The sequence below is a fragment of the Carettochelys insculpta genome, chromosome 8, assembly GCF_033958435.1.
Source record: "Carettochelys insculpta isolate YL-2023 chromosome 8, ASM3395843v1, whole genome shotgun sequence".
NCBI lineage: Eukaryota > Metazoa > Chordata > Testudines > Carettochelyidae > Carettochelys > Carettochelys insculpta.
The window spans coordinates 44,733,132-44,758,048 of NC_134144.1; the positions used below are offsets into that span (position 1 = coordinate 44,733,132).

At 46.6% G+C, this 24,917-nt stretch overlaps 1 protein-coding gene across 1 annotated transcript in view; it reads left to right on the forward strand.

Annotated features, from left to right (window-relative positions):
• Window positions 1-24,917, forward strand: part of CCDC148 (coiled-coil domain containing 148) — a 113,989-nt gene that overhangs the window by 61,022 nt on the left and 28,050 nt on the right. The window lies entirely within an intron of this gene.

Sequence of the window (24,917 nt, forward strand, 5' to 3'; positions counted from 1 at the left end):
CATTGTCTTGAGCTAAGATGCTGTTACATACTTTCAGCTCCAAGGAACTGAGACTGGTCTGCATTTTACTGAGTGTTTTATAGCTACCAAACTATGACTTGTTTCCTTAAAGAGCGTGAACAGTCCCATGCTGACTCTTTGCTCTGTGTGTCTAAATAAGATTAAGTCTTCAGAGAAAGATCGAATTCTCCTTTATTTGTTAAAGAGTCATGTGTTTTAATGCAACTGTAATATAACCTGAAATTAAAAGGCAGCACAAAGTCATGTAAAGGAATATTTTTTATACAACACATGATTAATATGTGGAACCCTCGAATGCCAAATATCATAGCCAAGAGTGCAGCAGAATTATGTCTGTCTAGATAATGAAAACAACCAGTTATATTAATAGAATAAAAGTACAAGTAATGTAAACTTTCATCCTTCAAAGCCCAAGTTAACTGGCTGAAAACTGTTGCAAGTTAGAATTAAGTTTCCCTATGAACAGATTATTCCGTAATTAATTTTTTCCAAAGATTATAATGTCACTGACCGTACTCAGAAACAGAATACTGGACTAAGTGGACCACTTGTCTGAGTTGTTATGGCAACTTTTAGGTAATGACTTCAGATGTGATATCTAAGTCCCACAGAATGAAATAATCACTACCCTCCAGGGGATGCAGACTTAAGTGGCTTGCCCCAGGGCATTGAATCTGGTCTCCTAGGCTGTGAGCCTAACAATTGAACCATCCTTTCACCTTAACTCCCATTGTCTGTAAAGAATGTTTGTACAGGTGAAACAAAGGACAGAGTTTTGCCCTGGAATTGGAGCTTAATTAACCATTCTGATGATTATGCAGGATAGAACAGAATCCAGGTCTTCAGCTGTATTTACTGCAGAGCTAAAACTTAAAAACAAAACAAAAACAAAGAACAAAAAACCACTGAAGTAAACAGATTAAAATGTTTTATTTAAGTAAATGTTTCAAAGAAAGTTATTGCATGTGCAAGTTTACAGCAAAGGTAAAGTGAATCCAGGACGACAAGGGTGAGCTAACAGGAAACAACAAAGCATAGCACAGTAAAAGCAATAAGGATAATCCGCCTTGTCATGGATGAATGTAGATGGGCTTTTAAAACTCTGTCTGTAAATGTCCTTGTGGGCACCAACCATAAAGTAAAAAAGAGTCTTAGTCTCCGGCAAAGTTCATAGGCTCATGGGTGGAGCATGGCCTGCAATGTGATGAGTCCTAAGTCCTCTTTGGTCTGGTGGTTTTCCTGTAACAAGAAACATAGTGCATTGGATAAGGAAGCAGATGCTTCCCCAGACCTTGTACCTCGTTGATAATATTGCTTTGGTTTGGTGCCAAGTACATAGTCCATCTGAGGAGGCTGTGGGCACCTTCCCTGACCTTGGTCCTCGTTGGTGGTCTTGGTCGTCTGTGTCCCTCATGGACGATCTCCTCTGGTGCCTGTGGAAAGATACAAAGCCAGTAGGAGAAAGAAGTGGATGATGCCCTGGGCTGCATCCGTCCTAGGTGTGTGACCTCATGTCTCTTGGTAGCGAAGTCCATAGTCCATCAGAGAAGGTGGAGGTGCTTTCCCTGACCAGGTGCCTCATTAGTGTTCTCTGTCACCTCTTGGCATCCCTTGTCAGTGATCTCATCCTTCACCATGATCATATCTTTTGTTGTGAGTCTCATGGTTGGGCTGTCTGTTTGGTGAGTCTGATGTGGAAGGGTGAGTGGTCTGTATCACTAGAGGAGGTGGATGGCTCCTTGGCTGCATCTCTCTCGTATTTTTACAAGAATAACAATTAACGAAACTATACTCTAGCTTTTGGAAACAACTCCTATTTTGGGTGCTTGGGAGATCTTTTTACGTAACATTCATTCATTTCATTCCTTCTTGTTCATCGTAGTCTTTACTTAAAACCTTTTAGCTGCTCCTCAAAGTAATACATGTAGAGTTAAAGAAGAGAAAAAACAAGGGGGTGAAGAGTGGGGTGTGAGAAAGAACATACACTCATTTGCACATCCTTATTTTTAAAAAGAAATGAAAAATACCAAATTCCTAATATTTTGTATATAATCTATTTTTAAAGTAAGTCAGGGTGCAACCAGTTTTGCAGAACTTTGTCTCAAAAAAGCGTTTTTATCTTCTTCTACTTACAAAATATTTGAGACTAAGGGATTTAACCTTCCATTAATAAAATACCAATTTGTGTGCATAACTTCCATTAGCTTTACTAGAAATTATCTATGTAAATCCCTGCACATTGATAAGACACTAGATCTTTAATTTTGTAATTTCCTCTCCATTTCCTTCCTTTTTTTTTCTTGCAAATTTTTCTTCTTCCACTTTTTGGACTGGAGGGAGGCATTCAGGCAAGAGACATAATTCAGCACATACAACTTCTGTTTGAAATATTTATTACTGAATTGTACTGCAAGTGAAGAGGCTGCACTACTGATAAAGAAAAGCACTCTTTTATGTGTTTTCTATGTTAATCTTCTAGTGATCTCAGTTAGACTTCACTCTTTGGCCTATAGTATTGTAGATGTGAAGCAATGACCTTCTATATAAAGAGATTAAAACTTCTGTCAAATTCAGTAAATCAGCTGTGTTACATTATGTGACTGGTTGGAACTGAGTTGAGAAGAATAGCCTAACTGAAAACCTCATTTTGTATCCTATAATCACTTAGTTCATACACTTGAATAACTTTTCTTTATCACCTTTTATGTACATTTTGATTAATTCTTGTCTTCAGAAATCCTCAGAGTTTGATGGCTCCAAAATAGTCTCTTTTCCAAAAATGGAATTCCTGTGATCCTGAGGCTGAATTCCTGATCTTAAAAGTATGAAGAGAAAACTTATTAACTGCTTTCGGATGTCCCAAAGCCTGGGAGGCCCCACAAAATCTAATATCCCTGGGTTCCCCACAAGAGTTAATCCAGCTTTGCCTCCTAGGCTTCACAGTGAGCCAAAAGGAGGGGTTCAGAGTGTGGGAGATAGGTGTTGATTGAGAATGTGGGATGACGGGGTTTGTGCTCCAGCTGGAGGTGCAGACTTAGGTGGTGTTGGAGATGAGCTGTTTGTGGTACAGGAGAAGGCTCCAGGGTGGGGCCAAGAGCTATTGAGGCTACGTCTACACTACCAGATAAGTTTGATTTTATAATGCTGGGTTTTATAAATTTGATTTTGGTTATCCTCACTTCCCACGAAGTCGAGTTAGTGCTGCCATGCTAGAGTGATAATATAACATCAACTGTTGCAGCAGTGCATTGTGGGAATCTATCCCAGAGTTCCCTCAGTCCCGCATTCTTTGCCCCCCCTCACACCCTGCTGCACCCCCACCTCTGGCAGCACTCACCTTGCTGCCTGGGTCCCGGGTCCCTGCAGTTTGCGGGAGCTGGGAAACTGACCAATGCTGGTGTGCCTGGCTTGGGGGGAGCCAGGAGACAGGTACAGCAAGGAGCCAGGTGCTGCGCTGGTCAGTTTCCTGGCTCTCTCCAGTGGCGGGCAGCTGGGAGCCAGGTTCAACAGCACCAGTCAGCCTCTGGAGGCTAATGAATGCAATTTAAAGTCATGGCGCTTCCACACCAGCCTTCATTCGAATTTCTAAATTTGAACTTGACACTAAACCCACCCAGTTCTGACAATATTATGCTATTGCTATTAGTGGTCCCTAAATCAAGCTAATGATGTTTACAGTGAAGAGTTTTATATCATAGTATAGACATAGCCTGAGTGTGGGAGTGGGCTCCAGCCAGGAGTTTAGGATGGGAAGGTGGGTGAGATGCTGTGGGAAGGAGTTGAAGGCAGGGGGTTGGGGTGTGGGTCTGGGTGGGAGTTAGGGTGCAGGAACAGGCTCAGGATAGGAGATCTGAGTATGGGTCTGGGAGGGGCCTTGGGGCTGCGGCAGGGGATTGGGGTGTGGGGTGATTACCTGGAACAGCTTGCCTTTAGTAGCATTGGCCTCAGGCCAGGAAGGAAACAAGTGGATCTATGCACTATCCTGAGCTTGCCCGCAGGCATTGCCTACCACAGCACAATTCCCCCCCCCCATGAACGCTGTGGGGATGGAGGCAACATGACGGAAGTGCATGGACTGAGCTTCCTGGGACTCATGGCTCTAGCTGGGAGAAGGGGAATGGAAGCGCAGGGAGCTGCGCCCCACACCCCAACCAGGTAGTGTCAGATAATGCTCAGGAGCTTTAGCGTCTGCAATCCAGGACTCTGGGCTAAGCAGGGCCTTGCAAAGAGATCTGGACTTTTGGAGGCCCAGGGATATTTTGTGGGGCCCTGGCTGTCGTGCCTAAAGCCCCTTTCTCAATCCAGCCTTGGTTTTCACTTGCAACCATTTACATCCTACTTTTTGTACTTAATAAGAACACTTCTGTGTATTATCAGGCCGAGTGTAAATAACTGTTATCCGGGGAGGTGAGAGCAACCACTGTGCTTATCTCTTTCATTGATAAAGGGGGCATCCCTCCTTCTGAGCTTTCTCTGTGTAAATCTTTTACACGGAGTGAGGTGGATTTATTTGAGGTTTTGGTCCCACTTGAGAGTTGGCTTCCTGTATCCTGAGCCTGCCAGCACTGAATTGGTTCAGCATCTCTTTTGCTCTACATGGAGTGGTAGCCCCAGCTCTGTGGTGTGTCTGGGGGAAACCAGGGGATCTAGCCCACAAGCCAGGGTGTTGGGGAGCCCCAGAGAGCCGGAAGGCAGGTATCCATAGCATGATCAGCACAGCAGGGAACAACCCCTAGGAGACGTCTGTGATTCAACCCCTCAAACTCCTAGCTACTGCAGATAATTTTTTTCTTGTAAGTATCAACTACTGCTTTCTGATCAAACAAATTCAGGGTAGTCTGGTGTCCATTTGCTATCAGATTGCCTAGTCAAAAAAGGAACCTGACTGGCTTCAGTCAGCACCACCAACTCAGCCATTAAAAGTCCAGTCAGCAGCACAACAGCAGGCGAGGGTTAAGGCAGGATCCTTGTCTGCCGTTGCTGTACATGCTCCAGGAAGCCACCAGGTCCCTACAGTCCCTAGATGCAGGGAGGTTCCAGGTGCTGGCCCCAATATGAATACTGGCTCCACAGCTCCCACTGGCTAGGAAATGAAACCACAGGGAGCTTCAAGGGTGGCACCATTAGGTGCTGCATACACTAGGGGCCACCAGGATTGGTGACCACTTCCCGGGAGCTGCAGTAAGTGCCTTTGGGATGTTGCGCCCCAACTCCCTGTCCCAGCCCAGAGTTCCCACCAGTATCCACACTCCCTCCCAGAGCCCACACCCTGCAAACACACCCCACACCAACCCCCTGCCTCAACCCTGAGGTCTGTCCTGCATCCCAAATCTCTCAATCCCAGCCCCACCCCAAAGCCCACACACCAAGTCAGACCCCTCACCTCCCACCATACCTCTAAAGTGTATTTTTAAATAAACTCAATTCAGTTTCCTCCCTTCCATTGGTGTTCAGGAGATAGGCTGAAAGAATGAGTGCTTGGAAAAGAGTGCCTTGCTTATTAAAGTTCAGCAGTCCGGGCTAATAAGCAAGTTTTCTGTTTTCTTAGTATTTATGTTAACGTAATTTCTTCTGAGAAACACTATCACTTTGCGGGCAGAGCAGACCCAGTGCATTTTACTGCCTTACAGTGAACTCATAAAATATGTCCATGCCCTTCTGGACGTTTTGACCATTTCTAGACATGCCACTTTTTCTGAAAGTGGCGTGCAAATAAACGGCCCAAAAATGCTAATGAGGTGCAGCTGTAAATTTCCATTGCCTTTTTAGCATACAGTCACATGATTGAGAGTCTAGAAGAAGCTCTTCTGGATTCCTAAACAGTGTGTAGAGGCGCAGCCCCTGGGGGATCTCCTGGAAGGAAATCCTTCTTCCGGAAGCCCCTTCTTCCTGAAAATTGTTCCCCCAGGGGCTGTGCCTCTACATGCTGTTTTGGAGTTCGGAAGAGCTTCTTCTGGACTCTGAATCATGTGATCATATGCTTATGAGGCACCAGAAATTTACATCCACGCCTCATTAACATTTTTCGGGCCATTTATTAGCATGCTGCTTTTGGAAAAAGTGACGTGTAGAAATGGCCTTGGTCTTGGTCTTGGTCTTTCTGCCCCATTTCTCCTGCATTATTGTATACCTTTCTATTTTTGCTTCCTCTTCATATGAATGGCATGCTTCCAGACTAACCCCACTTTGCATCAATCTGTTGATCTCTCCTCCTACTTGGAGAAGGGAATGACGTAATGGACTAACTGAGTGGCTCAGAGCTAGGAAGAAATTGGTGCTGTTTCTTGTGTATCAGGCTAGGTGGATCTACGCTCTATTTGTAATTTGGAGCTAACTCTGCTTAGAAAATAGACCTTGTGTGATACAACATTAGAATCGTAGTTTAGTAGAAAATACCATAGGGAGTTCTTTCAAAATAGTGTTTTGCCACTGAAATAAAACTATCCATTCAGTTAGGTACACGATAAAATGATGTTATTGCTGTTCATACTTTTGAAAGGAATTATGTAACTTTAAATGTTAGTAAGGTATTTTTCATTTGCAATCTATAATATTCAAGTAATAAAATGAAAATAAATATGTATCCATTCTTTTCAGCAAAGTGATCTAATAACTCACCTGGCAAAAACTCCTTTCACTGTTTAAAAACAAATGTATTTGAAAAGCCTTATTATTAAAACCTATGAGTTTACTGTTGTCAATGGCTTCACTGCTAAATGTGATCATTTGTGAAACAGGCAGTAAGGGAGCCAGTTTTCAGTGAATTTTAATATTAAACAATCAGAGTTGTTTAATATTTAAACTGAACATTTAGTGTTTACACAGTAAAGTCCATGTTCTGATTTTGTACTAATAAAAATGAAGAAGTGTGATCGAAACCCTGCTGTGGCTGGTGAACTTTGGGGCAAGGTGGGTGTAGTAGAAACCTCAGATGCTCCCCAACCCTGCAATTTCCCCTTTAACCTCAGACCTCTGGAAGTCCTTTAGCCATCCCCCGAATTCCCATGCTTCTTATTCCTGGCTACTAAGTTTCCCTCCTCCTCTCTCCTTTCACCCTTATTCCTCTTTTCTCCCTACACCATGGGGCTTATGCTATGCTCCCTCTCCGTCATCCACCAACAGCCCTAAACCCCAAGATGTGTCCCCTCCCAAATCTCTAGGTCTTTCCCTGCCTTGTGCTGGGTTTGGAACTGACAGATTTCTTGTCCTCTGGTGGTTCTTCTTCTGCCTCTATAGTCTTCCTGCTTCCCCACAGCCCCTCATGGCTTCATGTAAATTCCTGCTCCAGCTTTTCTTCTCCTGCAGACTCAGCAGTCAAGCTCTGAATACGAGAAAAGCCACCAAGATTTTGAGTGGGGCTTGAAGTGAGTGCTGGATTCACTGCTTAAACCACAGGATACATTGATAGTAGGGTACTCTAAACTGCTCTGAGTAGACTCCACATAGGACAGATTGGTCACACCTACATGGACACTTAGCGCTATGCTAATGAGCTTTTTGAAATTGCAAATGGTTGCCCATTTGCAAACTTGCACGGCTAATCACCATAGCCACATGAGATTATACTGTTGGCAGATGGGAGTGCTGGCAGCACAGAGGCCGTGTGGACACGCCTCTGCTGGCAAAATTCCCTTTTGTCGCCAGCCCCTTATGCCTCATTAACGTAGTGCTGTTGGCCTTAGAGTGTAGCACTTTAGGGTCCTCATAGCCTGTGACTTGGACTAAACCCCCAAGCCTTACATCATATCAGATCTTGATGGGATAATAGGTGCATATGCTGTAGGGGCAGTGGAGGAGAACACCCTGAGGCTGTCACTAAATGTGAGTCATGAACAAACTGTCTTTGCTGTGTTCGTGATTCATATTTAGTAGTTCTCACTTGCACATGTGCGCTCTTTGAATACTTTGGAGGGATGCTACTAACACACTCTATACACAAGCTGCCACTGGCAAGATCACCTTATTTTTTCAGTCTTCTGTACTCTAAGATAAACCTACTTAATGGTTCAGGGCTGTTGTCTGGAAGTTTTTTCATCAGATCACCATGTTACTTCAGGAGAAAAACCTGGAAATTCAAAATCAGGCCATCACATTAAAACAACTGAACATTGTATGGAAATATGCACGAGGAGGCCTCTAATGCTCCATCTCACTGATTGCATTCTTTCTTATTTTTATTACAGGAATGGCTACAGACTCCAAAGTAGGACTGGGGCTCTCCAGTGCTAGGTATTATATTAGCATTCAGTAAAACACAGTTTGTAATGCAGAGACAGATGCAATTTGGTTTCAGTAAGGTGGCAGTATACTGCAGGTTCTGCCTTCTTGGCCCAGCATCGCTGGGACCTGATCAATCCTGAACCAGGGATCTGCCAGAGCAGGAGATGCCACTGGCTCCCAGGCTCCACGCTGGTGGCAGCAGAGGGGTTGGCATTAACTAAACAGGGACTAGGGTGGGGAGCATGCCAGAGAAGAGGTAGGTCAGCTGTGGAGCATTTCCCCACAAACCTCTCTCTCCCTCCACTTCATTGATCTAGAGCCCCCAAAATGTTATTTGCAGCATTGTGGAAGCTCTGGAGTTGCTGAACGTGGGGCTCAGCTTTTCCACATCAGTACTCCAGCTTTGGAGCACCACTGCTACAGAAGTCCATACTACAGAAGTCCAAAAGTTCAATCTATATATCCTTGTATGACCATGGAGTAAAGTAGACTAAGGTGGGAATGGACATGAAGAAAAGAATTTGAAAAACAACAGTTACAAATGGTACGTAACCATCTTTTTCCAATGGATCCACATGAGGTCTGTTGCCACAGGGGCGGTGACTGAATCCCAACCACCGCCACATCTAACAGATAGGGTTGCCAATCCTCCAGCAATGACCTGGAGTATCTAGAAATTAAAGATTAATCTTTAGTTAAAGATTATGTCATGTGATGAAGTCTCTAGGAATACATCCAACCACAAATTGTCAACTCTACAGGTGGTGGCAATGTGGGGCAAAATTGAAGGCTTTGGGCTTTAGCTCCATGCAGTTGTCCTGTAACCTGATCCCCACCACCCAGGGCTGAGGTCCAAGGGCTTTGGTCCCAAATGGTGGGACTCAGGATTTGGCTTCAGCCCTGCCCTAGCTAATCTAAACCAGTCTTGGAGACTCCATTAAAATGGCTCACAATATGTGTTCCCTCTAATTTTTTCACTAAAAAAATTACGAATAAGGGTTCTTTCGAAAACAGGGTTTCTTTTCGAAAGAGCCCCATCTACAATTCTTTTTTTCTTTTGAAAGTATCTCTTATGAAAAGAGACTGTGTAATGAAGTGCAAGATATGTAAATTAGCATTTCATTTTCATTTCTGATTTCCTTCATTTGCCTTCCTTTTTCGAAAGAGGAATGCAAGTGTAGACATAGCTTGTATGGTACATCATGAGTGTCACATGATAGTAGGTATTTTATGTAAAATGTGGTCTGGACAAGGAGAATGTGGAGGCAGAAACTTTTAACTCCCTTATGGCAATAGCGAAATACAGTTTAATGTTGAAATTTGGTTCAACAAACTAAAACATTTGTTTTGAGAATGTTAAATTATTTTGATCAATAAATTGTGAGTGAAACATTTTAATACTGTATTTCCAATTTGGATTCTGTAGAAACATTAACATTTAAACATTTTATCCTGTTTTGGAATGAAAAACAAAGGCTGAAATTCAGATTTCCCAAAGGACAGAAATTCCAAATTTTGCTCACCTGCATTAAGGAGTTAATACTTAAATATTAGACCACCGTATCTCATTATCATACATGGATATAGTAGACAGACATCTTACTGAAACCGAACTTCATCTGTGTTTACTTTGCAAACTGTCTAGCAGTATGTTTGTTTGTTTGTTTGTTTGCTTTTCTGTCTTTTTATATTTTTTTCATGTTCAAATTGAAGTAGTGGAGTTCTTCTGTTTAGGTTACTCCTCTCCTGCTTGTGGGGGGAAGAAGAAAGATGAGTATTGCTGCTCTGCTCTTGAGAATTCGTATACACTTAAGCAAAATGTCCAGGATTTCATCGTCTAGAAAATATTTATTTTCTGCCATTCTAGAACAGTACCTTCTTTTCTTCTTCCAAATGACATGACTGCATTTTACCATAGCTTTCTAGTCCTATTAGCTCCCTGTTGTGCAGCAAAAGTAATTTTATATTTTAAATTATGTACATTCAGACTGAACCAAAAAACAATGGCTTTAAAATGTAAGCTACTTTTTTTTTATCATCATCACCAGTTTTCTGATTACATTCAGTTTCCACAGAGCTGTGAATCTCTATCCTTAACAAGTGCTGGGCAGTAGAAAAATCATTATACAGCTTATAATAAAGAAAAACTGTTAAAAAGAGTGTGTGAGCGGAGTGGGAAAGAGGAAATTGAATTTATTTGAAACATAGGTTCTTTGCAATCATGTTGATTTTTGTCATGAATTGGAGAAAAAAATTTGATGCCATTTTGGGTCATAGAATTTAGAGATGGGACCAGGGAGTAACTTGGGGTATCAGCTGGTCCATTTCTTTCCAATGTGTTTGTTCTCTATAATACCATCTTTAACCTTTGTCTTAAGTGCTCAGCCAGTCAGAATTTTGTCTTTCAGAGGTCTGATTTTATTAAAAAAGTTTTCTGTAACCCTGTGTAACCAATCCATGTAAATCCTTCCCTGTATGCAAAAAATTATTTTCCTCTGATGGCCTCGCATGCTAATTTATGACCCTTTTATTGGCAGTAGGGTCTCAACTTTATGACCACACAAAATCAAGCATCCTTGCCCCAGCTCTCTTTTGAGGCTCCCCCGCTGCTCGGTCCATCTCACCTCTCTCCATCGGTCGCTCACTCACTCGCTCACTCATTTTTAGAAGGTTTGGAAGAGTCCTTTTTGACCTGGTATTCAGTTGAAAACAGTGCACAGGGACACCCTAGTTGTAAGTCTCAACAGTTTTCTGGGGTAGATCTTGCCATTCGACAAAATGATTGGAATTCTCTCTCTCACACACGGCATAACCAGAGATTATGTGATATAAAGTTGGAATATTGTCAGTGATTCCTACATGTATGTGTGTTTTGGTTTGTTTTTCTTCAATTGATGAGCTCTGTGATTTTTTTTTTCACTCAGTGGTCAACCCTCTCCTAGTCTATTCCTGTTCTTCCACTTTAGTTCTCAGTACCCATCCCTATGTAGCAAAACCACTGATTTCACCACATTTGAGGCCTGCTCTAGCCCTTGCTTTCATTTCATCTAGTGTGATCACCATCCAAGTTGACAGGCAAAATGAGATACATATAGAAGTCTAACAGAATGTTAATAAAAATCCAATGAAGTATAATACCTCTTAAGAAATATTGTATTCAGGAAAACGGAAATGACATACTTGGTATATGCCTGCCTACATCCTTGTACAAACCAACGATTCATGGTTGAAGGATATGTTTCTAATGCAGGGATAAGTATGAAAAAATTAAATTAAATGAGATTTAGCAACACATTTGCTTAAAAAGGAACCATTCTGAATGTTTCTTCAGTAGTCTCAAAATTAAATTACATGTGAGTCTTGTAGATCTAAAGCTGAAGTTTTTCATTCCAGTTCAGCAAATTCCAGTCATGCTATTTTTCTGAGAATTTAGATTTACTTAGTCTCTTCCAGTAGTTTATCTTAGCCCTAACATAAAAGTAATATTATCAGGTTGGTAATGTCAGCATTAACAGGCTTCATTCATTCACTGTCTATTGTAAGTAAGTAAGTTTTAAAGTCTTCTTCTGTTTCCTTGTTTCCTTCTTTCTTCTCAGGATGACTTGAATAAGACCATGTCCTTCACTGTCTCATTTTAAAAACAATCATGTTTCATCTTACTAAAGACTACATAAAGCAACCAAAACTATTAACCTTTTTATTTTATAGTCCTATCCTGTTAAAACAGCTGAAAAGATCATTTATCATTTCTTTTAAAAATACTCTTTCACTTAGACCCTGTATTACACATTTCCATCAAGGTAGAATATATAACTAAGCTCCAGAAAAGAGTGTCTTAGAATGTAAATTCTGGCACCTTTACTATAAGTTTCTACCAAGTGTTGCTATAATGATTTTTACCTAATCCTTTTCCTTCATTATTATGATTTCACACATCATTTCAGATACACTGGTTTAGAACTGTAATTAGCTGTTTTTCATTAAGAAGGATACTATAAACTTTTTCTAGGCCATTATTTCTTCCGTTGACATTTTGCTTGGAAGCCTATCTACTCTAGAGTATTGCTCTTTTATTGATTTTTTTGCACACCAACTGATTATCCTATTCTTGTGCAGCTCAGAAATACTGTAATCAGATTCTCATTCTGTCTCCATGAGACATCCCCAAACCCCTGGGCTTTCGAGGTGGGATCTATCTCATAAACATCTGTTAATAGCATTTTCTACTCAAGTCTTCAGATGTTAAGCTTTTTTCAAGCTGAGCAAACTCTTGTAACATCACATTACTTAGACTCCCTCTAGTGTGAAATTTACTATCAGGATATCATAATGAAGGTGAGTTATAAAATAAATGTGGCTTGGTGAAACTTAACTGTTTTAGCTTCTGAATAGTAACAGAGAGGTAGCTGTGTTAGTCTCTACTCCAACAAAACAAAGCAGCAGAAATGTAGCACTTTAAAGACTAGCAAAACGATTTATTTGGTGATGAGCTTTCGTGGGACAGACTTGATATTTATAATATCTCTCTTTTGTTATTAATTAATTTGTGGTTGAGTGTTACTGCCATTCCTTGGCCCTCTCCAGAAATTCCACAATACTAAGACAAATAGTTACTTTTGCCACTCTCTGTAATGGATCTTGTTTGGTTATCTTGCTCTGACAATGTCCCTGAGTGTGGAACAGACTGCCTGGGCTGATTCACAAATTCATGGCCCTCTAGAGCCCTCTTAAAGATGGTCTTCTGAGGTGCCTACAAGAAAACTAGATGACTGTGGTTCTGTTTCTTCTGCCATTGGGGCAATGGGAGTTTTGCCACTGACTTCAATAGGAGCAGGGATCAATCATAAATCACCGATTTCTTTTATTTACCTTGTAAATAAACTGCTTTACAAAGAGGGTTGAGGTCAGATGTTGGATGAGACTAGCACAGGAATATTGGTATGCAAGCTGGGAACTGGTGTGGGAGAAAGATGTTCCTGGTAGTTCATTTGTCTATCATGTTGTGGTTACACCTGTTACATTTTTAAATATGTTTCTGGTACCCAAGCCAAGGATAATTTTATCAGGAAACTTCCTAGATCATTGATCATTCAATACCAATTTCCCAATTACTTCCTTTCATTCACATTGTCCCCTCAGCATACATACAGCACATATTGGCTACGTCTGCACTGGGACGTTACATCGAAATAGCTTATTTCGACGTAGCGAAATCGAAATAAGCTATTTTGACGAGTAGCATCCACAGATCCTCCAGGGCTGGTGCCTTCAACGTCGACGTAGGACAGCACTACTTCAAAATAGGCGCTGCAGGGGAGCATCTACACACACAAGCAGCCCCAATCGAAATACGGGTGCCAGGAAAAGCTGCGGACAGGGTCACAGGGTGGACTAGCACTTCTGGGGCAACAGCAAGCCGCTCCCTTAAAGAGCTCCTCCCAGACACACTCAGCCTGCACAGCATGCGGTCTGCAGAGCCCACAAGCACTCGCACCCCGTGCAAGCAGCATGGACCCCCAGCAGCAGCAGCAGTGGACAGAGGCCCACACACCTGCCCCTGGAACAGTGGCCGCCCTGCTCGGTGCCATGGAAGAGGCAGCTCAGCATCTTCTACTAGAAGAAGATGAGCTGTCCTCAGGGGATGAAGAAGCAGCCGCAGACCATGCAGGCCTCCCGGTCTCCCGCCGCCGGACACGCTGCCAGGTATGGAGGTACCCCACTAGCACAGACTGGTGGGAGTGGCTGGTGCTTGGGGAGTGGGACAATGACCGCTGGCTCCGGAATTTCTGGATGAGCAGGCAGACGTTCCTGGAGCTCTGCCAGTGGCTCACCCCTGCCTTGTGGCACCAGGACACCCCCATGCAACATGTCCTCACCGTCGAGAAATGGGTCGGCATTGCTGTCTGGAAGCTGGCCGATCCAGACAGCTACCAATCCAAAGGACAGCAGTTCGCTGTGGGCAAGGCAACCATCAGGGATGTCGTCATGGAGGTAAGGGGAGACCAGGGAAGGGGGGAGCTCGGGAGGAGGGGGACCCCGGGGGGGGGAAACTGGGAGGGGAGGGGGAGCCCGGGGGGAGGGCCAGACACACCCTGCACGCTCCTCATGGGTGTTCTCATGTCCTTCCCCTGCAGGTGGGCCGCATAATGAATGCCCTGCTGCTCCATAGGCTCGTGCGGCTTGGGGACCCGGATGTGGCCATCGTGGGGTTTGCCAGCATGGGGTTCCCTAATTGCTTTGGGGCTCTGGATGGGACCCACATCCCCATCCCTGCCCCGGAGCACAGCGGAGGACGCTTCCTGAATAGGAAGGGCTACCATTCCATGGTTCTCCAGGCCATGGTGGACAGCCGGGGCCGCTTCTTAGACATATATGTTGGCTGGCCTGGAAGCACCCACGATGCCTGGGTGTTGAGGAACTTGGGCCTGTGCCGCCGGCTGGAGGCGGGGACCTACATCCCGCAGTGGGAGATACCTCTGGGGGACACCACCGTGCCCCTTTGCCTCATCGCAGATGCGGTGTACCCCCTGTGGCCCTGGCTCATGTGCCCCTACATGGGCCACCTCAGTGCCAGCCAGGAGCAGTTCAACACTCGCTTGAACCATGCATGCCAGGTGGTCGAGAGGACTTTTGGCCGCCTCAAAGGCCTCTGGAGGTGTCTCCTCACCTGCCTGCATGCAGGGTTCCCCAACATCCCCCAGGTTGTGGGAGCGTGCTGCACACAACTCCACAACCTGGTAGAGAGCAAGAGGGAGGCATTTGTGCAGGGCTGGGCTGTGGAGGCTGGCAGGGCCTATGCCTAGCCACCTGCTGCCCCCAGTCACCAAGTCGACCCTGAGAGGACCAGGGTCCGGGAGGCCTTGTGGGTCCATTTTGACCAGGCTGTGGGGTGAACGCTGGCAGGGCCAACTGGTGAACCACCCACGCCCTCCACAACACTACCTGCCCCCACGCCCACACCAATGAGCACCGAAGAGCACGCACCACCACACATTTGTTTTGTTGTAAATAAACCAAACCTTTCTGAAAACAAAATGATGAACTTTTACATTAATGGGGAACTATGTACATTGGGGCGGGGGACAAGGCAACTATGTACAATTAATGGGGGGGAATATGTACAAAGGGAGATCTGGGGGGCCCAGTCCTTGGGCTCCTTTGCCTCTACTGTTCAGTGCCCGGTGGCGGGAGGGACGTGACCCATGTCTGGGCCAGAGGCCCCGCTGATGCTGGGTGGGGGCTGGAAGAACTGGCAGGTATGGCCAGGCTGGTTCCTGAGGCCCACGGTCCCCCTCTGTGGCAGGCTCCAGGACAGGTGGAGGGAGGCTCAGAGGGACGGCGGCTGGAGCAGCAGGGGGTGCCACGTGCTCAGCAATCCACTCGAATGTCCTCATGAAGGACCCCCAAGCCTCCTGGCTCCAGGCCAGTGCTCGCTCCTGCAAGTGGAGCCAGCGCTTCTCTACGTGCAGGCGGTGCTCCGAAACCTCCACTTGACACTGGAGGGTGGCGAGGATCTGGGGATCAGCAGACACCCATGGATGGCTCTGGCGGTGTCAGGCTCGTCCTGGGGCTGGTCCCTGCTCTGCCATTGGGCTGCCCTGTTGCGATGGCCCTGATGGGCTGTCCGGCACAACAGATGCATCGCCTGTGCTGTCGAGGCCCTCAGATGGTGTGGCTGCGGAACAGAGGGGGGAAGAGTGGAGACAGACGTTAGTCTGGGCCCTGACCCGCGGCCCATGTCCCCCCACCCCTCTGCTGCTGGTTCCCCATCCCCTGTCCCCCAGAGATGCTGATGATGGGTGTGGTATCCTTCTGAGGTTCTGCTCCCCCCATTCCCAGGGATGGGGCATGGTGCTGTTCTGGGGTGCAGGTGCTGACGGGCTCTGAGGGACGTGCCACTGCTGTCCTCAGGGCCATGGTCTGGCTGGGTGTGTGGAGGGCTCTGGTCATGTCCCTTGTCCCTGCCCCTGAACCTGGGGGTGTGCACCCAGGGTACATACTTGACGGTCCACTCCCACGGTCAGGGGACACCCATTGGGCGGACTCCCTGCTGGAGCTGCAGGAGGGGAGGTTGATGAGGAGCCCCCCGTCGCTGAAGCCCTCCTCCTCCTCCTCTGCTGTCTCAGGGGTGGGCTCCTCTGTGGGCCCCAGGAGTGCAGGGCTGGCCTCCGGGCCAGACTCCAGCTCTGGGTCCTGCTGGGGCTCATCAGCCGAGGTGTCAAGAGTGGCCGGGGGGGAGGTGGTGTACTGGGGATCCAGGATCTCCCTGAGCGCCCTGTAAAAGGGGCAAGCGGCAGGGGTGGCCTCAGACTGGCTGGCCGTGTCCCGGGTCCGGGTGTAACCCTGCCGCAGCTCCTTGACCTTACTCCTGACATGGTCAGGAGTGCAGACAGGGTGACCCCAGGCAGCCAGACCCTTGGCCAGCTGGGCGAACACGTCTGTGTTCCGCCATTTGCTCCCCATTACCTGGAGCACCTCCTCCTCACCCGAGAGCCCCAGCAGGTCCCAGATCTCAGCATCTGACCAGGAGGGGCCCCGCTGCGTCTTCCCCCGCTGGCTGGATGGCTGGGAGCCCTGGGTCCCCTTGGGAGGGGTGCCCTGTGGGTGCTTGGGGGGCTGGCTGGCTGTCATGGGTGCTGGGTAGTGGATCGGGGCGTTTGGAGGACGTGCAGGCTGTGCACGTGTCTGTGCTGCTGCCTGCACACTCTCAGCTTCCTGCCACAGGAAATAAGGGGGTGGGGAGCTTTAAGGGGCTGCTGCACGTGGAGACCAGAGAGCTCAGGGGCTGGACAGAGCGTCTCTCAACTCCTCAGGTGATGGCTGCCATGGAGGACCCTGCTATTTCGACATTGCGGGACATGGATTGTCTACACATGCCCTACTTCGATGTTCAACGTCGAAGTAAGGCGCTATTCCCATCTTCTGATGGGGATAGCGATTTCGACATCTCGCCACCTTACGTCAATTTCAACTTCAAAATAGCTCTCAGCACATGTAGATGCGGTGGGCGCTATTTCAAAGTTGGCCTGGCTATTTCAAAATAGCCAGCTAGTGTAGACGCGGCTATTATGAAAATGGGTAAATCAACCCTGCCAAGGCAATTCTGTAATCCAGTGTTAAATAGTTCTGCTCTTTTTGGTTCAGATTGTTTGCAAGCAATTTTTAGGAGAAATTATATAAGTTACTCCTATAACCTTTACATAGGAACTTCAGGTGAATGATTTATATGCAATATATATATTCCAGTGGAATTAATCATATTTAGTTCTCTTTTAATAAAAAAATTGAAATGATTCATCATTGATGCTTAGCATTTTTAATAGTACAGTACTTATGTATAAGAGTTAGTTATGTTAATGCATCATTTGTCATTAACAGTAAATCACAAAGCCAGGTGTCTAATGAGTTGCATAAATACTAAGACTGGCCCCCTGGTAATTTAGGTGCTTAGCACACCTCCAGATCAGATACTTTAAGGGTTTACTTTTGTTTTTTGTTTGTTTGGAGAATGACACTATTTAGTTTGTTTTTTCAGCTGAAGTTATTTCTTGAATTATGCCGCGATAAAACAGACGGTATGATAATTGAGAGTCTCTTAAGAGACATTCTTAAAAGTTTTGGGAAGAAGGGCCATGAAAAGTAACAAGTGTACTCTGAGAATATTGCAGTGATATTTTTCTTTTCAAAGTTTACAGTTGTGAATTCCAACCTAATGTGTCATTGTGCTAGTAATTTAAAAGAAAATATCTTCATACCTGCCTACTGCTGAAGTGCAGCCATCCTCTCCTACCTGCTGTGTATTTGCTACCTCTGCTCACATGCTCTCATACACACATACACTTTCTCTCTCCTTTTCTCTCCACGTCACTCTCATAGTCACAGGCAGAAATATGCTCATTCTTTTTTCCCACCCCGATTCCTGGTAAAGCAACTTGTAGTTCTGGCCCACCAAGGAAGAGCAAACTGTTTCATAAGAGGGGAAAAGAAAGAGACCAGAGCCCCAGCTCCTTCACAGTTCCTTTGCCCTACCTTTTCCACTGCTGCCCACGTCCTCCTTCCTTTGCACAAAAAACACAAGTAGCTCAAGCCTCCCTAGTTCCTACTCTCTTCCAGATTATTACTGACGAAGTTCAGTATGACTTTCACACTCCCCTCAGACTACTTTGGCCACCCTTTTCCCCAACTCTCTTCTCCTTCTCCGTGGTGTAAGAAGTCCTGTGACGCCCAGCCCTTGGCCTAGGGCGAGGCAGCCACCACAAGGGTTATAACACCGGCCCGCACTCAGTTGGGGCGGTCAGCAGTTCCCAGTACAATACAATACAGGCCCCAGCCCTCAGTCTAGGGCAGGGCAGGAGTTCTCAATAGCAATACGGTACCGGCCCAGCCCTCAGTTCAGGGCGGGACAGCAGTTCACAATAATAGTACAATTCTGGCCCGGCCCTCAGTCCAGGGCAGGACAACACAAGGGTTTAACACAGGCCCAGCCCTCAGTTTGGGGCGGGGCAACAGCACAAGGGTTTGAGCACAGGCCCAGTGCGGGCTGGCCCTGTCAAGGAGGGGGTAGGGGGTCGCAGGCCCTCCCACTCCACTGCGACCCGGCCCGGGGCCCTGGGGGTCACTCACACACGACCACGGCAGTGGGGATCCAGGCCACAACACACTGCCATGGGTTCGGGAGCGTCATTCCCCGGGCCACTTCCTACCTCTCCCTCCGCTGGCGGAAGGTCCAAGTCCATCTGGTCGGAGGGTCCCTCTAGGTCCGCCTCCTCCAGGTCGTCTACCTTTGGGGGCTCCGGCCAGTCGCTCATATCAATGTCATTGGGATAGTCGGGCGGCAGTAGCACAGGGGACCCAAGACGATCGTGGGACTGAGGGCTGTAGGGATCCGCTGGGACTCTGGGGCAGACCGCTCCTGGTGCTCCTTCCAAGGCGGGCGGTCTCCGCCGGCGTGAAGGTCCTGGCAGGTTTGGGAAGTCTGGGTAGTCCCCCTGGGGCATCTGGATCCGGGGTTGTTCGGAGCCGCTGGGGGCTTGCTCCTCCGGCCTGGCCGGGCAGCAACAGGCCCTCTGCCCTTGGTGCCGGGGAGCTTGTGCAGGCGCGTCCTCCCTGCCCGGAGGCCCAGGCTTTAATGGGTCCTGAGCCCTGCCCTTGGCTCTTCTAGCCCTGGGCCCCACCCTCTGAGGGGCGGGCCTCTGGTATTCTGGCCCCGGACCTGCCCACCAGGGCCTCTGTGCAGCCTCCTCTGCCTCTGAGTCTGCAGGAGGCCATACTGACTCACTACAGTGGTCATAAATATTAAAAGTTTCTTATCTGCTCTCCGATCCTCCACTTGACCCAGTGACCCCAACTCATCCCATATCCTGATTTCTCTCTCACACCTATCCTCATCACTCTTTCCCCTAACCTCTCAGTCTTATCTAGTTTTTCCTTCACAATAAAAACTTGCTGTCATTTCCCATCTTAAAAATATGTACCCTTGACTTCAGTTGTTCTCTTCCCACTGCCCTGCTTCTCCAACCTTTGCCCAGTCTCCTTTCTCATCTCTAAGCTAATTGAATACACCATCTACAATTGCTGTCTGGAGTTCATCTCCACCAATTCCATCCTAGACAACTGTCTGTCTGTCTTTTATCCCTTGTGCTCAACAGAAACCGCTCTTTCTAACATCTGTAATACCTCTTCTTAGCCAAAACTCAGAATTAGTATTCCATCTTCAACCTGCTAACCACCTCTGACATAGTCATGAAGTCTTGTCCTCCCGTGACTGCCATGATTCTGTCATCTCCTGGTTCTCCTCCTGCTTCTCTAATTGCTCCTTCAGTCTGATCCTCTTCTTTTGCCCTTCATTTTTTGTGGATGTTCCAGAGGGCTCTGAGTTTAGTCCCTTTCTCTTCTTTCTGCACACCTTCTCTCTTGGTAATCTTATCAGGAAACACCAGTTGAAACACTATCTTTATGTGCATGAAATTTATAGAGCTAGATCTGGAATACAGAAATATCTCCTTCATAAACTAAACCCTCAGTCTCTCTGGGATCTTCTTATGGGTGCCTAGCTTATCAGCTCAAGCTCAACATGCTTAACCTCTGACTTCCAAGTCTTCCTGCTACATTGTTTCTTGATCACTGTGGATAAAATCACCATCCTACTATCACTCAGTCCTGTATCATGTTTAAATCTGACTTTTCGCCAAGTCCTCACATATATTCACAGGTTGTAAGGCTGACCGGAACCAGTGTGATTATGTAATCTTGTGGTCTGGACATAGTTCACCAGGGTTAGCCCCAGTGGACCATTGGTGCTTTATTTACCTTTCAGTCTGCAGGTGCAGCCACTTGCAGCTCCTCTTGGTCCTAGATCACCACTTCTAGCCAAAAGGAGCTGCAGGAAGTAGCACTCTTGAACTAGATCTTTTAAAATACATGGATTCAGGTTATCTGGATCTGATGATTTAAACATACCTAACTTCAGTAGCTTTTGTCTGAATCCTCCTCAGATGGAAAGAGAGTTATCCTCTGGTATGACTACATCTGTTCTTCCCTAAAATGCAGGACTGAAATATTTATTGAACACTGCTGCCTTTTCTGCATTATTATAGATAATTCTACCATTCCCATCTGCTAATGGACCAGAACCGTTGGTAGAATTCATTTTTTCCCAATGTATTTAACCAAACTCTTTTTTTATTGCCCTATTCAGACTTGCAGCATGGCTTCAGGAAAATGGTACAGTACACAACCCAGGCTTTGTCTAATTCTTGCCAATTCTCTGTGTAGTATCTCTAAGATATAGCCTTTCCTACCCTTCCATACTACTAAAACTCTTGGTCGGGTTCTCATCATATTATTCTTATCATTGGCCTTGATAAAAGCCAACTTTCACCAGTTATATCCATTCAGAATGACACTGCAAAAATCATTTTCCTCACATTTCACTTTCAACATGTACTTGTTCCCTTTGCATCCCTCCACTGGCTTTCTCTGCTCTCTTGCATCTGACATAAGTCACTTCTCTTCACTTTCGCCATGCAGTAGAGATGAAACCAAAGACAACAATGTAGTGTAGGCATATAGTTGTCCAAGGCTGAGACAAGGAGCAGGAATAAGAAACCTGTGGCCCACAGGCTGGATCCAGACTCCAGCTTTCCTTGATCCAGTTCCTGAGGCTCAGGAAGCACCAGGGAGTCGGCCCTGAAGCCACTGCATGCTGCAGCTCTGCCAGTGTGGGGGGAGGAAGTGGCTTTGTGTGCTTCCATTTCCCCTCCATCCATTGGCTGGTGGGTAGGGCAGCTCATGGAAGCTAGCATGCAGGCTTTTACCCTGCTGCTCCCTTTGGGTGGTTCCTGCAAGTACAGGGCTGTATGGAGCTGTGTTCCCCCTGGACCTATGCGAAGTGAGAAGCCCACTCTCCTGCCCTCTTCGTCCCTCCCAGATCCCTACCTGTATTCCACTCCCCATACCCCACCCCCAGCCTGTTGTTCCATCCTCTCTCTCTCCCTCCCAGATCCCCCACCTCAGCATGCTCCTGTGCTGTAACTCCACCCTAACCCTGTACCACCTACTATCAGAGCCCACTCCCCATCAGCACAGTGAATCCCTCATTTTGGCCCCACTCCAGACCCTGGGAGGCCTGGGTCCCCAGAAGAGTTAATCTGGCCCTAGGAGGAAGCCTTGACCCTCTAGCTCATCCCAAAACTGGGATGCAGTGCAAGGTGAGTCCAGTCACCCCAAGTAGTATGAGTGAGGTGACTGTCTCTCTCCCCAACACTTTTCATTTAGGGTTCACATCAGTGTTGGGTTTATTCTTCTGTGTGTGTGTCGGGGTGGGGGCGGTACTCAACCCAAAAAAGGCTTCCCAACCTCAACATACAGCCTCAGCCATCAGCTGGCCGGATTTAGAAAGTTGATATATAAGATTACCAGAAGATGATCAGGACATCAGCCAAAAGAATTAAGGCAGCAACAGCATGAAAGCAAGCCCTACACTAGCAGAGGTAACACAGTCAAGAAGTCAGACTGATTCAAAGGCCAACACACTTGAGGGATCACAATGACTAACAGGCTACAATGGGCTGGTGCTAAAGGCTATGTCTTTAGGGTGGGCTGTATACTAGTAAATTCTTGCCCCAGCATGTCAACAACCTTTGCATAAAGGACACAACAAAAACTGTTAAAGAAGAGATATAAAAACCTACTTGGCAGTGGTGGGGAGGAGCACAGATTGCAGGAGGAAAGAATTTGGAGGAGTCATCAGAAAATCAGACATTGTGCACATGGCTAGAATGCTAGCTGCAGTTTCAGCATCTCTGAATAGCTCTTTTTACTATGAGCCAGTGGAGTTTTACAAGCTTGGTGTCCTGTCACGTTATTACTGAGCACACGGTACATGAAACAACTATGCAGCAGCAAAATAAATTCCTATCTACCAAAATGATTTTGACTATTACATTTCTTAATCATCCCACATTGAGGCTTTTTATGTTCCATGTTGTTATATCTGGTATAATTTCTCTGGAGTCATTTAATGCTAAATCTTCACTTTCTGACAGATGGAGAAGACAGGAATGGTTTAGGCATTTGCAAAATCTCATTGGTTTGGTTTTTCCTCTACAGACTCCAAACTGGGGTATTTTTGGTGCCTTGCTGTAATGGGGAGGTGGGTTTGGATAAATTATTTCAGTTATGGCATGTGTGTGCTTTTTGGTATTATTATTTTATAACTGAGATTTTATTGTGTTGCTCCTATAGGCTGAGCCGCACAAGCAATGAGGCTGTGGCAATGCTAGCCCCTGCCTCAGAAGGAACATGGTAATAAGCTACTTCAGCAGATGCTAATGAGGCACTGACATAAATATGCACTGCCTCATTAGCATAATGGCAGCTGCATGCGTTTCAAAAGTGCTGCTTTCAAACCGCACCCCACCCGTGTAAACAGGGCCTCTCAAAAGGAGCCCCAGAGTTTTAAACCACCTTCTTCCCATTTGGTTTTGGGAAGAAGGGGCTTTTGAAATCCCGGGGTCCTTTCGAAAAGTCCTGTCTACATGGGCGGCCTGCGTTTCAAAAGCGGCACTTTCGAAAGACATGCAGCTGCCATTATGTTAATGAGGTGCTGCATATTCATGGCAGTGCCTCATTAGCATCTGCCGAAGTGGCTTATTACCATTTCCCTTCCGAAGGCGAGGTCTAGTGTAGCCATGGCCTGAGAGAGCAGTGTATAAAGCTGCTGTTTGTGATATGTGCAGGAAGCAGCATGCAGCACCAGGGAGATTCCTCTGTTTGTCTGCATGGGGTCTCTGGGCCCCTTTCTGAAACTCAGTGGGGTTTTTGGTTGGCTAGCCCCAGTACCAAAATGAAGGGGATGGGCCAATGAGAAATCAGGATCCTGAAATTGGCAGTCCCCAGGAAAAATGGGGAGAGGCCAGTGCTCCAGATCAGGCTGACAGCCTGGGCGAGGTAATGAGGGAGTTGTGTGTGTGTGGTGGGGGTGTTTCTGTCCCCCAGATGAGCTGGAATTGCCTGGGTCAGACACAGGGGCTGAGCTAAGGAGAAAGCTGGGGTCTCAGCTGGGGAATAGTGCCAAGCCAGCCAGAGGGAACCAGAGACACAGAGAGCAGATCCGTGCTGAGACAAGAGCCACAGCCATGCAGCCAGAGGGACTAAAGAAACACACTGAGAGCTGGAGGCAGCAGCAGCAGACAGTGGAGCTGTAGCTGGAACATGGTGTGGTGAGCAGCTAGGGAAGAGTGAAGGGGAGGAGATCTGGATAGACGGCCCACTGCAGGGAGAAGCTACCAGCCAAGAGGCCTTGCTTGCAGGAGAATCTTAATCTCAATAGGGGAATGAAAGGTGGGTAAGAAGACTGATGCTGGGGAACAGGGTCCAAGCCACCCAGCACCTGAAGGCCTGTGGCTACCACCAGAGTAAGCGTCCAGCCTGCAGCATCCCTGCAGCACACCCAGGGCCTGAGAAGGAAGCCTGGGGCTTAAAAGGAACAGACTGTGACCTGCCCTTGCATTCCAGAGACGCCGTTTGTGGTGTTCCAGTGACACAGAGCAGAGTGACATGTTTTCCTTCAACCATTCACATTTGTTCCTTGTTCTTTTTAAAATTTGATTTCTCTTTAATAAGTTGTATTTGCTTTGAACTGTATGTAAGGATCAGTGGTACAGAAAAGCATCCAGTGCAGAGAGAGCATCCCGGTGTGGCGATGCCCTAGCTCCTGCCCTAGGTGACCACAGCAAGATTGGGGGTCAAGTCCCCCACGAATCCTGGGATCAGCCTTATTGGAGTTTCAAGGACTGTGCCATAAAGGAGAGTGGAAGGGGAGCCCTTGAGGTCAGGGTGATGGAAATGGGGATTCTGATCCTTTCGCTAGCCCATTTTACCAGGGTCGAAAGGCCAGCAAAGTTCTGCTCAGTAGTAGAACCATGGCTCCTCTTACATGTAGCAGTGTTGTGTGGGGGAAGAAAATACATAGGGAGGAGTACAGGGTCCAGGAAAGGTGTGGGATTGGGGGGAGAAAAAAATTATGAAGATATTAGACATCCCAAACTGCTGCACTCAGAGCTTCTTTATCCTTTAGCCTCCTTCCACCTGACCCCAGAAGTTCACATCCCTTCTCCTCCAGAATCCTCCATCACCACGTCCCAAAAGTCCATCTGGGAAATGCACATGCAGAC